Genomic DNA, 12849 nt, shown 5'->3' with positions numbered 1-12849 from the left:
CGATCTTGTTGGCTAACTTTTCTTTAAATACGAAACAAAGCCTTTCATCACGTAATAAAACCAAAGGCTTAAGATGCAAATTTGGGTATGAATCTCTCTCAAAGTGCAAATGGTGATTTGGACCTGACACATTGTGAGCTCTCAAAGGCCTGGAGCCAGGGGCAGAAAAAGCTGAAAAATACATGTTTAAACCAGGCCTTTGTCCTTGGGACTCCCAATTAATAGAGAAAAGAGGTTAGCTCCTCTCCCAACCCCTCTCTCAACTCCCCCTCAACATTCTCAGTTCCGGAGACTGGGTCTGCTTCACACCCAGAGGTTGTGAACAAAATGTGGAGTTATAATCCTTGCTAGATAGGAAAACCAATTTGGTCAGTGTGGATCTTCCTTCATTCTTAGTAGTTTCTTTCCGTTACTTCAAATGCCATTTGTCTGCCCTAGCTGGGCCCCAGAAGACAGGAAAGTTTGTTTCTAGCACCTGAATTTCTTAACTAGCTCTGGAGGAGAGCTTCTCAAAGCGTTGGTTTACACAGAATGAAGGTTAAGGTGTGGGAATCTGCACTTTACATAGGTACTCTCCGTAATTCTTTTTTTTTTCTTTTCAAATTTGTATTTAAAGACTAGTTAGTTAATATACAGTGCAAAATCGGTTTCAGCAGAATTCAGTGATTCATCACTTACATAAAACAGCCAGTGCTCATCATAACAAATGCCCTCCTTAACGCCCATCGCCACCTAGCCCATCACCCCCACCCCACCCTCCCTCCATCAACCCTCAGTTTCTCTATCCTTAAGGGTCTCTTATGGTTTGTTTCCCTCTCTTTTTTCCCCCTCCCATATGTTCATCTCTTTTGTTTCTTAAATTCCACACATGAGTGAAATCCTACGGTACTTGTTTTTCTCTGACTGACTTATTTCACTTAGCATAATACACTCCAGCTCCAAGCACGTTGGTGCGAATGGCAATAATTCATTCTTTTTGATGGCTAGGTAATATTCTATTACATATATTTTTATATATCTTCTTTGCCCACTTATCAGTTGATGGGTATTTGGGCTCTCTCCATAGTTTGGCTATTGTTGATAATGCTGCTATAAACGTTGGGGTGCATGTACCTGTTCAAATCTGTATTTTTGTCTCCTTTCGTTTTCCGTGATTCTTACGCACACTAAGTTCAAGAAGCCCTAGTTTAGAAAGAAGACATGCTCCATGCAAAGTGGCTGGCTGACTTCAGAGAGGAAAAATAGGAGTGTAGGGAAGGGAGGCTGACCCATCCGTTCTTCTAAGAAACCGGATCTGTTCTTCTCTGGTCTGCACCACAACTATGACACTGGGTGATAACTGGCTACCCTTCCTATTTTCCAAGGTCGTTGAGACTCACCACTTCATGCACACACGAGCTTGCGGCAACCACCCACAAACTCAGGTTCAGGCAGGCCACTGGACACAAGTCCGTCCTGGGGCCCCTGCCGTATGTTTCCTCACAGTCATATAGAGGTGAGCTATCAAGTATCTTCAAAGCTCTAGCCTTTCTTGGCTACCCCCTTGGTGTCTCTGCCCCCTGCTTCATCCCATAAGCTGGTGCTAGGAGAAGTTACCTACATGGCACATAGTGGAGGGTGCAACAGAAAGATCCAGAGTGAGAGGCTCTGTCAGGCCCTTTATAAACCTCTAGGTTATGACCACCCTCACCATGGGACATCGTCCCACCCCAGCCCCAACCCTTCCATGTCACATCAACCAATTTAAAATAGCCCCCCCATCCCATGCTAAATAGACTTCTTTGATATAAAAAAAAAATAAGGGCAAAGGTCTAAACATTTTTTTGAGTTTTAAAGTACATTCTTCATTTGGTTCTTGTAATTCAAACTTTATTACGTTTCTATAAAAGTGTTAAAGAGTTGAATTGTGGTTTACAAGTTGGCCGAGTTTACCTTTTATAGACGGTTAAGAAAACTTTTGTTCATTTTGATTTTCCAGTTTCATATTTTGGAACCAGCACCTTGTTCCCATGTTGCAAACTTGTTTTGGCTCTTTGAAAACTCTCAGGGTTTAAACCCCAGTTTGGCAGGGAGGAAGCCTGGGTGGCAGAGGTGTTTGGAGGCCACAGGGAGGCCGTGAGGACTTGAAGTCAGAACTGAATCGCTTCTTTTCTCTTCCTGCCCCCCATTCTCTCTCCAGCGCACCCTCTAGGCACAACCTAACTAGAAAACCACTGAAAAGGGGGTCTGGGAAATGTAGCATAGAGATTCCTGGCCCCAGTGTCCTGTGGGAAATTAGGCCCGTGTAGTGTTAGCCTCCAAGTATGCCATAGGCAGGCTGTAGAGACCACGGACCAGGAAGGCTCAGGACAAATTATGATGATCAGATCACAAAGGTTATTGAACCCATTTAAAACATACAGTCAGAAACCAGAGGAAAGAGTGGGGGTAGGTTAACCTGCTTGGGATAGGAAGCAAGCAGGGTGAATGGACTCTACTCTCTTGTGTTATGCTCTGATAGCGTAGTTATGAGGACAAGAATTGAGGTTCAGTAAGGGATAAGTAGATAGAAGATTGATGGAACCAATGTTGCAACCAGTTGGTTCGCAACCAATGCTTGCTCTATTGGGGGGTGCGAGGACAGATTGGCCTGGCCACAGGTCTGCTCACATGGCTAGTCCGTGTTCTGTCCCTTTTCAGCATTTCTGAAGCAGAGCATACAGGAGTCAGAATGGTGGCACCAATAGGTAGACAATTTAGGTAGATAATGACCTGGCTGTCAACCCTTAAATGGTATGCTGTCTACCCTGTGATTTATGATTTAATGTTTCTATCCCTTTCTACCTGTAAGTAATAATCTTGGTTGTTCCACCCTTTTTACAGTATATTCCTCTTCTTTCTTTTTATGTTTATTTTTGAGAGAAAGAGAGAGAGAGATACACTGAGTGTGAGCGGGGGGAGGCAGAGAGAGGGAGACACAGAATCCGAAGCAGGCTCCAGGCTCTGAGCTGTCAGTACGGAGCCTGAGGCGGGGCTCGAAATCACAAACTATGAGGTCATGACCCGAGCAGAAGTTGGAAGCTTAACCAATGAGCCACCCAGGTGCACTGCTCCCCCCCCCCCATTTCTTTTATTTTTACATGTCTTCGCAGGTTACAAACTTCTACCTATTTTTAGCACATCTGAATTCTGCCTCTGTCTCACAAGACTTGCTTACTTATTATCTGTAGTTAATACAACTGATGAATTTTGCCCATCTTGTTTGCTTTCCTTGGCCTCTGTAGAAGAATTGAATGTTCTCACAGAATGGGGCAAACACACAGTGTATATATCCAGCATTGTAGAGGAGAGTATAGATGCGTGGGGTTGGGACTAAGAGATTCGGGGTAAATACTTGGCCCTAATCCAGTGTCATGTATTTTTCATGCAGATAACCACTTTCCCAGCTCTGTTTACTGAGTAGCCTCTCCTTTCCATGCTGATCTGAAATGCCGTTCTGCCCTATGCCAACGTTTTATATAAATGTGGGCCTGTTCCTGGACTCTATCCATTGGTCACCGTGTGTATATTTACCACTGCCTCATTTACTGCAGCTTCAAGGAAGTCCTGATATGGGTAGGGCAAGTGAGACTCTAAATTCTCTTCAGAAAAGTGGCCTGGCTGTTCTCTGCTCTTTACTCTTCCATATGCCTTAGAATCTGCTTATCAGGCTCTTCCCCGAAACAGCCCTTTGGATTTTGATCAGAACTTCTCTGTAGATTAATTTGGAGAAAACCAAACCTTTCCTTCCATGAATTTGGCATAGCTCTCCATTGTTTGGGTCTTCATTAAAGTTTATGATTTTTCCTGTAGTGGCTTTAATTCATCTTTTGTTAGATTTATTCCTGGGTGATTGATGTCCTCTAATGCTATTATAAATAGTATCTTCTTTTTAATTATTTTTGTTGCTGGTGTGTGAAAATACAATTCATTGTTTTATATCCATCTTCTATTGAGTTACCTTGTGAAATTCTCCTACGATTTCTAAGTATTTATAGATTCTTTGGGTTTTCCATGTAAATGATCACATCAACTGCAGATAGTGATAATTTCATTTTTTCTTTCCAATCCTTCTTCTGAATTATTTTTTTTTAAGTTAACGTACTGACAGGAACATCCACCACAAAGATTAAAGCTGTGTGATCTTCTACTTCCTGGCCTCATTTCAGATCTTAAAGGCGAATATTCTAATGTTTCCCCACTTAGGACTACATTTGCTTAATTTTTTATTAAATTTGTCTCATGCTAAACACATTCCCTTCTATTCTTCATTTACTAAAAGATTTCTGTCTTTAATAATGAACTTACTATGATTTCTTTAAATGTCTTACCTAGATCTATTGAAATGATATATGGTTTTTCTCTTTTAATATGGTAGTATAGTAAATTACATTTATAGATTTTCTAACATTAAACCAACTTTGCATTAAGGCCAACTTTGACATGGCTTATTATCATCTTTATACACTGTAGAATTTAATTTGTGAATCCAATCTTCTATTTATGATTTTTGCTTCTGTATTCATAAATGAAATGAGCCTGTATTTTTTTCCTCCATCACTCTGTCATTGTTTGATTTTGGTATTGGGGTTATAAAGTCCTTCTAAAATGACTTGGAGAGTATTTCTTTTCTTTCTTTTTTTTCTATTCTCAGGAAGAGTTTTTATAAGATTGGTATGATTACTTTCTTAAAGATTTGTTAGAACTTGCCTATGAAATCATTTGGACCTGGTATTTAGTGTGAGACCATTTTAAAATACTGTTGCCATTAGTTGTTATGAGCTCTCAGCTTAAAAAAATTTCTTCTTGAGCAAGTGTTCTTATTTTCCTAGGCAATTATATATTTATCAAAGTCTTCAAATTGTTACTGATAAAATTCCTTTTGTCTCATTAATCTGTGCTTTATCTGGAGTATGTTCCCTTTTTAATCTGTATCGTTACTTGTTTGTGAATAATCTGTGTCTTAATTTGTTACAAATATTTAAGTCACAGAAGTTTTCACAGAAGTTTTCAAATTACTTCTGTATGTATACGTGTGTATATATACATTAAAATGCACACGTGCATATTTTAAGTAGGTTGGAGAATATTCTGATGTTGTTGTAACATCCCTCAGTTGCATTTGAATGGGTGGGGCTGTTCCTTAGAAGGGAATGAGCTTGGGCTGACCACCCAGTGCAGGCGCCCGAGATCATCTGTTGGCATCTTTCACAGGCCCCTTAGGATATCATTAAAAGCAAAAATGATGATTAGAAAAGAGGCGTAAAATGTAATGTCTCATTCCCCCCTCCCCTACAAGCATTGGCCTGGGGCTCCCATCTCAGTTTTTGCTCCTAAGGGACAAGCTTCTGAGTAAGAGAGAAAGGATGGAGCATTTCAGCTAGACTTGCACACAATCCACAGCTTTTCTGTGCATTACTGCAGCTATTAAGAGCTGGTGATACGTAAGTGGAGATAAAAGCATGTCACAGTGTGATGCCATTTTATTGCGGGAGGAGGGGAAAGGTCGGCGTGTGAAGCGATAACATGCATCCCGTGCATACACAATGGTTGTCTCTGGTGATGAAGTTACGGGTGAATATCACTTTCTTCTCCACTTCTGTAGGCAACCTGTACATTTGGGTTTTACAATAGTCATGTATGCATTACTTTTACAAACAAATATAATCAGCAAAACTATTTTCATTTTGAGAAGGTGAAAGGTTATAGTTCTTTCCTTTAGCTTTGTCAGGACCTGGATGGTCTATGACAGCAGCCTTGTGATCCCTGAACACAGCCTGACTAAAGGGTGAACGTGTCTGTGGTGAGAACAACTTGGGTAAGGATCCTTTAAGTCCTGGGAAGCAGCTCTCTGAGAGTGGGTCAGACATCCACTGTTTGCGAATGTGAGTGTGTCTGCACTTCTGGCATTGTCTCTGCTCATTTCCCTTGTGTGTGTGTGTGTGTGTGTGTGTGTGTGTGTGTGTGTTTTCTAGGCTTTCAATAAATCTTCCTGATGAGGCAGGCCTATCTCAACATTGCTCATGAAGGCTGCTGGGCAGTATTTATATTTCTATTCAAGCCAGAGTATCAGAGGGGGCCCAGACTACCCTGGGGGTCGGGGTGTAACTGATTCAAGAAAATTCCAAGAGGAAGACTTTATGGAGAAACAAAAGTGGAGCTGCTTAGCAAACTGCCTTCTTCACGTGGGAAATTCTCTGCGGTGCTACCTGAAGGTAGGTGTAGGGAACCTCTGTCAAGGGGCTGGGTCATCTCGCACCCAACGTTGCATCTAGTTCATGGGCCAATAGGCTTGAAAATCCAGGGGCCCATCAATCTTCGTCTCTGGAAATCCAAATGGAGAGCATTAATAACATACATCTTACGGAAGCCAAAGCAAAGAGGGTAGCTATTTTTAACTCGGGGCAGGAAAATGTGGCTGGAAAGGAAACATCTGTCCCAAGCTATTGACTCTTACGCTTTGTGTAGAGGCCTTTTCTGTCTTGAAACCATCAAAAATAAAATAAGGTGGTTGGTGCAGGCCTGGTTCGGGAAGAAAAAGGCAAAGCATTCCTCACTTCTCACTTCTCTCACTTCTCATCTTCTGAGTTGGGCCTGGGGCCTGGAAGAGACCACTTTGGAGGCAGAGGGTGGGAGAATGGCTCAAGGACTACCCAATTGCTGTGAATTTGGGGGACCCTCCTAGTTTAGCCTCTTCATCCAAGATGGCCTCCTCACCCTTGAGGGTTCAAAATTTGCAGATGCCCCAGTTGGGGGTCACCAGACGTCTCATGCTGGGAGATGATCTCTGAGTGCCAGAATACTTTCCTTGGCCGTTCTGGCTGCTGCTTTCTGAGCAGAGAAGTCGTTCTTTCTTCCAGGGGCAGCAAGAAAGTTCCCTTCCCTCCGAGACATGCCAGCCTCCTGTGTGTCTGGCTGGGGGAAAAGGGGGGGCAAGTGTGAACCTGCCAAGGTTCAGAGACATCTTTTGATCTCCACAGAAGCATTTTTCATCATTTTGGAGCATCTAGAGTAAGGCAGAATGTACTCATCTGGGGGCTCGGGATGGATTACCTGATGGAGGAGGCAGGGTCGAAGTAGACAGTGTTCAGGCTGTGCACTGCACAATCCAGCAGCACCAGCCACACAGACTTGGGGGATGCAAATAGCCCTCCCTGGAGTGACTTGAGATGGAGAAGAGGAGAAGGAGGAGCAAGGCAGAGTGTGTAGCTGGTTGAGGAGCTCCTAGTCTTTGTCTTAGGAGACTGACTGGTATAGTTCTGTGTTCTTCCTTTTTTTCATCTCTCTCTCTCTCTCTCCCTCCCTCGTCCCTTCTCTCTCTCTTTCTCTTTTCCTTCTCTCTCTCTCTCTCTCTCTCTGTCTCTCTCAGCTCCTTTCTGTTTTCAGCCAAAGATTGAACCAGGAGAGAAACACTTTTTGTTTTCCAGATTGAGTAGAGAGTTGCCAGGAGAAACGACCAGGGAAGAACAAGAATACAAGGGCCTGAAAAGAGCTGTGCATTCCCTCTCCCGGTGCACTCCCAGCAGAGCAATGTCAGAGCAGCAGGCCTTGGAGGGTGTGAAACGGGGTTGCCAAATTGCATGAGTCTCTAAAAAGATCCATATGTCTGGGCCGCACCAAGCTTCTGCGCTCAGGGAGGGGGGCTGATAACATCATCTACTGGATGGGAGTACAGTTCTCTTCCTTTGGGGAGGTTTGCATGTCAGCCTGACTAGATGCTGCGGGACTTCTAATGATCCGCGTTTGGAAACTTGGGGTGCAAGTGCCTGGGGTGTGGAGGAAGGAAGAGGGGCAGGCAGTAGAGTCAACAGGAGAGAGGAGGTCTCTAAGCTGGAGTCTACGAACAGCTTAGTAGGAAAGGAGTTTGAAAGCCCCAGGACACTGAGGTTCCTTTCAATTTGTTTTCCATGCCAGGAGAGAGTTTTGGGGGAGCCACGGTGCAGATGGATTCCAGGCCATTTGCCTACTTCGTGGGAAGTCTAGACTCATTCCTATAACTCACCCTCCAGAGCCAAAGAAGAGTCACTGTCTTCCCCTCACTTCTTTAACCCCCCAACTGTAGCTTCCTCTGGGGTGGAGGGTAGCAGATGGTACGCAGCTGTGGGACACATCTGGTTTCGCAGGGATCAGAGGAAGGCACAAAGGCCACTTGAAGTCCCCAGGGCTACCCTGGAGGCATGTCTCCAAAGATGGGGTGGTACCCCTGACACTCTACCCAGATCCCATCTTGGACAGGCTTCATGTTTTTCCTAGTTTTCCACGCCTTCACTGCACTCCAGCTTCAACTGGATTAGATGATGATTTGGTGAGAGTGGCCAGGCAGCTGCTTCCCAGATGTGGGTTTTCTCTAGAGATGGCCCTATCCAAACCGGGGAGCTTGGGGAGGACCGGTTGGGGACAGCAGGGACAGGGCCTGGCGGATTCCTCTGAGGAGGTACTGACCTAGAGGAGTGAGCACAGGACCATCTGAAGACCCCACAGCAAAGCCAGAGGATTAGAACTGAAGAGGGAGAGGGCCGGTCCTGGAGTGTTCTCAGCTCTTGTCTCTAAAACCCTGTGTCCAAACATATGACTGTATTGAATGTGCCAAATAATCTGACTCATTGTGTGTGTGTGTGTGTGTGTGTGTGCGTGCGTGCGTGTGTGTGTGTGTGTGTGTGTGTGTTTGCTTACAAGTAGAACATAATCTTGAGGAAAGTCTATTACTTCTCTGTATCTCCCGCATTTCTAGCTTGGAATACAAGTGGCCTCCAATCTGATCTCCCTCTGACCATTCTTGTGTTTCCCCTATTCATTCATTCTTCACACAGCAAGCAGAGATAATACGTTTCAAATTAAAACTGGGCCATTTCATCCCCCTGCTGAAAATGCTTCAATGACTTCCCTTTGCTCTACAGGAAAAGCTAAACCCCTCACGGGGACCAATCAGATCTGAAGGGGCCGGCCTCCACCGTGCCTGCCTCCTCTCCGAATCGGGCCCCCTGGCCCACTCTCCCCAACACCGGCTGTCTCAGGTCCCTGAAGCTTGCCAAGGGCTCTTCCAACCCCATATCTCTACTGGAGCCGTCCCTTTGACCGCTCGCTCCTCTTGCCTCATTGCTCTCTCTGAAATGGTTCCTCAACCTTTAGTCTTCCCTGAACACCTGATGGAAACTAAGTCCCCCCACCGGGTCCCTTCTGTTCTCTCTTACAGCACCCTCCTCTCAAAGGCTCATTTGTAGCACGCATCACATTTCGCAGTCACGCGTTTACTTGTTTGTCCCTTGTCATCCCCATCTGGCTGTAAGCAACACGAGGGCCGAAGCCATGTGTATGTTGTGCCCTGGCATGACGCAGGCCAGCAGCGGACCCTCTGGATATTTACTGAATGAAGGAATGAACCGTGGCCTTATTTTCTGGTCAGTATTCTCTGCTTGATTGGTTCACATATATATTTTTAGTTCACGCATCAGTAAGAGATGCTTTCATGTTAGGGACTGACATGGGATTGTCGTATGCTAGCACAGTCGTTTTCATAAAAATCAGGCCGTTTTCTTCCAACCTCAAGTTCATAAGAGCATAAACTCAAAAGAATACCCTTTCTACAAAAGCACAATTGGTGATCTTGTCCTATTTTTTTTTTCCCATTTTTCTGAGGACTTAGCAGGATGTTGTCACCGATAGCCCATGCCTTCTGCCTGGCACTTGGAAATCTCAGCCCAACCTTATAGCTGCCATAGCTTGTGTCCCAGCCCGGCACTGGTTAGAGCTCTGGGTCAGACCCTGAGTATCCAGGTGGGCCTGGACAAATCTCTCCCCCGCTCTGGAGCTCAGCCTTGGCATCTGTGGAGTGATAGGGTTCCATGAAGGAACTGAGACCGTCCTCCCATCTCTAACTGTACCCACACACTGACCCGTCCGAGGGAGGCCGAGACAAGCTTGCTGCTGAGGGGACCGAGGGGGTGGCCAAGTCTGAGCCATAGTTGCTGCTGGGTTAGGGGAGAGTGGTGGTCATTTCCTTGTGTGAGGGGCAGCCAAAGGAAAGGGGGGGGGGGAAGCAGCCAAAGTGGGTGGCCAGTTCCTGTCTCTGACCCTTGGGGCAGTGCCTGAAGCTCCTGCCAGGCTCCCACACCTTGGCTAAGAATAGCTCAGCTCCTTCCTGCTGGCCTGCAGTCCCCCGGAGTCCAGAGAAAAGAGAACCGGACTATCTAACTTCAGGCTGGGCTGTCCCTTCCGGCGATTCTCTCCTCCGTTGGGGGGATCAAAGGGCCGCCGGGGATCGCAATTCTAGTCTCTGACGCGACCACCTAATAATAGCACTGTGGGGCGCAGAAGAAGGGTGGTGTTTTCAGGCCACTGCTGAGGGGTGCTGGGAAGCTGGAGGCCTTGAGACTGAAAACTAAGGATTCTGGGTGCCCAGTGTTGGGAGGATGTGTCCTGGGGACTAAGGCCCTGGGGGAAAGGAAGCTCCTGCTTCTGACTGAGTAGGACCAAGGTGGGGCCCGGCAGTTCCGCGGCGGACTGCAGCAGGTGACGGGAAGACCATTCTTCCAGAAATTGCCCACGATGGATGACTTGCCAGTTCAGAAAGCAGATCCCTGTGTGAGGGACTGGCCCTGTTCTGGCCTGAGGTAACTTCAGGGCATCACGAGGCCCCAGTGACTAGGGTGACCATCTAATCTATCATCCAAACAGAGACGTTTTTGACAGTGAAAGAGGATGTTGTTGATAACTACCAAACATAAACAGAGTCTGTCCTGGGCAAACCGGGGCATCGGGTGGCTCAAACCTCACCATTACTCCGTGTCCATGCCCTCTCCTTAGATTTCTCAATAGGAAGAGATGAGATATAATAGACTAGAAAGAAGAAAGAAAGAAAGAAAGAAAGAAAGAAAGAGAGAGAGAGAGAGAGAGAGAGAGAAAAGAAATGGAGGGACCACAGAGATCTGCGGCCCAAACCTGCTGGCATTTCACAGATCGTGATCTTCCTAAATCGGGTGGGGTTTAATTATAGCCACAGAGGAGTTGTGCTCCAGAGCCGGGAACGAAAGAACGTTTCTCAGAAAGTTCCATTGCTTGGCTGAGGTTGGGGGCTGCCTGCATGGAGAGATAAGCCGCACTGACAAGCCAAGCACAGCTCCGTGCCTTGGTTTTCTGCAGCTGAAATCCTGGACTTGTAACAAACGCCAGGGAAAAGCCGTGCACCTTCTCTTATTGCAAAATCACATCAGCTTCCAGTTAACTGTCCACAACCTATGCAGATCACTTGAACAAACAGGTCTATTGTTGATTCATGAACGAGCCCGTAAGGAGCAGATCATGTGTTACGTGCCAGCTTCTGTGTTAATTTCTGGAGCTGTGAAAACAGACAGGGCAATGGCCCCATCTCTTAAGGAACTCTTCAATCTTTCAGGGGAAACAGAGGGCTAAACAATTTGGGCAAGGACGGAGCAGCGCTGCTTTGGTGGAGAAACCTGTTCCTGAGCCTCTTTTTTCAGAACCGTGGAAGACTTTCACAACCTCCCCGTAAACAGACGACAGTTGTCCATGTGGCAAAGCCCTGGCTGAAATGGTGCTGAGAATTACTGGGAGGCATTTTGGAGTCGTTGTCAAGAGCGTGGGGGGCTTTGGAACCCATCAGACCTGGATCTGGATTCTGGCTCTGCCAAGCCCCACATTGTGCACCTTCAGCAAGTTTCCGCGGGCAGATGGTAATGGTGCCTACTTCATAAAGCAGTGTGTTAAAGCTTTCATGGGCACATGAATCGCCTGGGGGTCTTGTTAAAAATGCAGATTCTGATTCAGGAGGTCTGGGCTGGGGCCCAAAGTTCTGCATTTTTAACAGGCACCCAGGTGACGTTAATGCTGCCCGTCTGAGGACCACGCTTTGAGTGAAAGGGCATAGAATCGTGAAAGATCAAAGAAGCTCTGAGCACCGTGCTGACAAGTGGTAAGTTAAGTACTCAGTAAATGTACCCTATTACTCTTCAAATGAAATATTAACATGTTTATTTAATATCATTTAAGTATCTCTCCATATATTTCTTATTATCCTAATTTAATATAAAATTTCTTGAGTCAGGGAAAAGCTCCCTGTTACATTTCTTGGGTACCACGCGGTGCCATGTTTTTTTGTTGTTTTTTTTCATGGTTCACGGCAATGGGAAAATTCCAGAAGAGAGGAATGGGAGATTTAGAATTTGCTTCTAATACCACCCCACATCCTCCTGTCGTGAGGGGTGATGGGAACCCATTGAAAAGTCACATGTCTCCTGCAGAATATATCTAACTATGGATACTGTGAAGGCATCACTCCCAGATCCGATACTAGCCGTAAGGAGAGAATCAGGGGTTCAGATATCAAAAACATGATATAAGTCTTGATATTTTCATAAACCTCGGTGGTTTTAAGATATGGCCCCAGATTTGTTGAGACTCCTACCGCTGAGAGGCGGGCTGTGTATTCCTGCCCCTCGCATCTGATCTGCCTTGATTGCGTTGGCTAATGGAGGACGATGTTGGTGCTGCTGGGGCACTTTGGAGGCTAGATCAGAAGGTTCCTGCAGTGTCCTCCTTTTGCTCTGGGAATGCCTGCTCTCTTGACGTGCTCCCTCTCCTGGAACCCCGCGGCCACACACTATATGGAGAGGCCCCATCAGGGTGCTCTGCCTGATAGCCCCAGCTGGACCCAGCCTTTGTGAGTCTGATCAGGCACCAGGCATATCAATGAAGGAGCCTCCAGCCATCTCTTATTCCCCAGCTGAGGCCCCACAGCCGTGGAGCAGAAATTAACCCTTCCTGCTGAGCCCCGACCCACGGAATTCTCCAACCTGATGACATACTGGTTGTTTG

This window comes from Panthera onca, chromosome F1 (genome assembly GCF_046562875.1).
Source record: "Panthera onca isolate mPanOnc1 chromosome F1, mPanOnc1 haplotype 2, whole genome shotgun sequence".
Classification (NCBI taxonomy): Eukaryota; Metazoa; Chordata; class Mammalia; order Carnivora; family Felidae; genus Panthera; species Panthera onca.
This window is presented reverse-complemented; position numbering follows the sequence as displayed.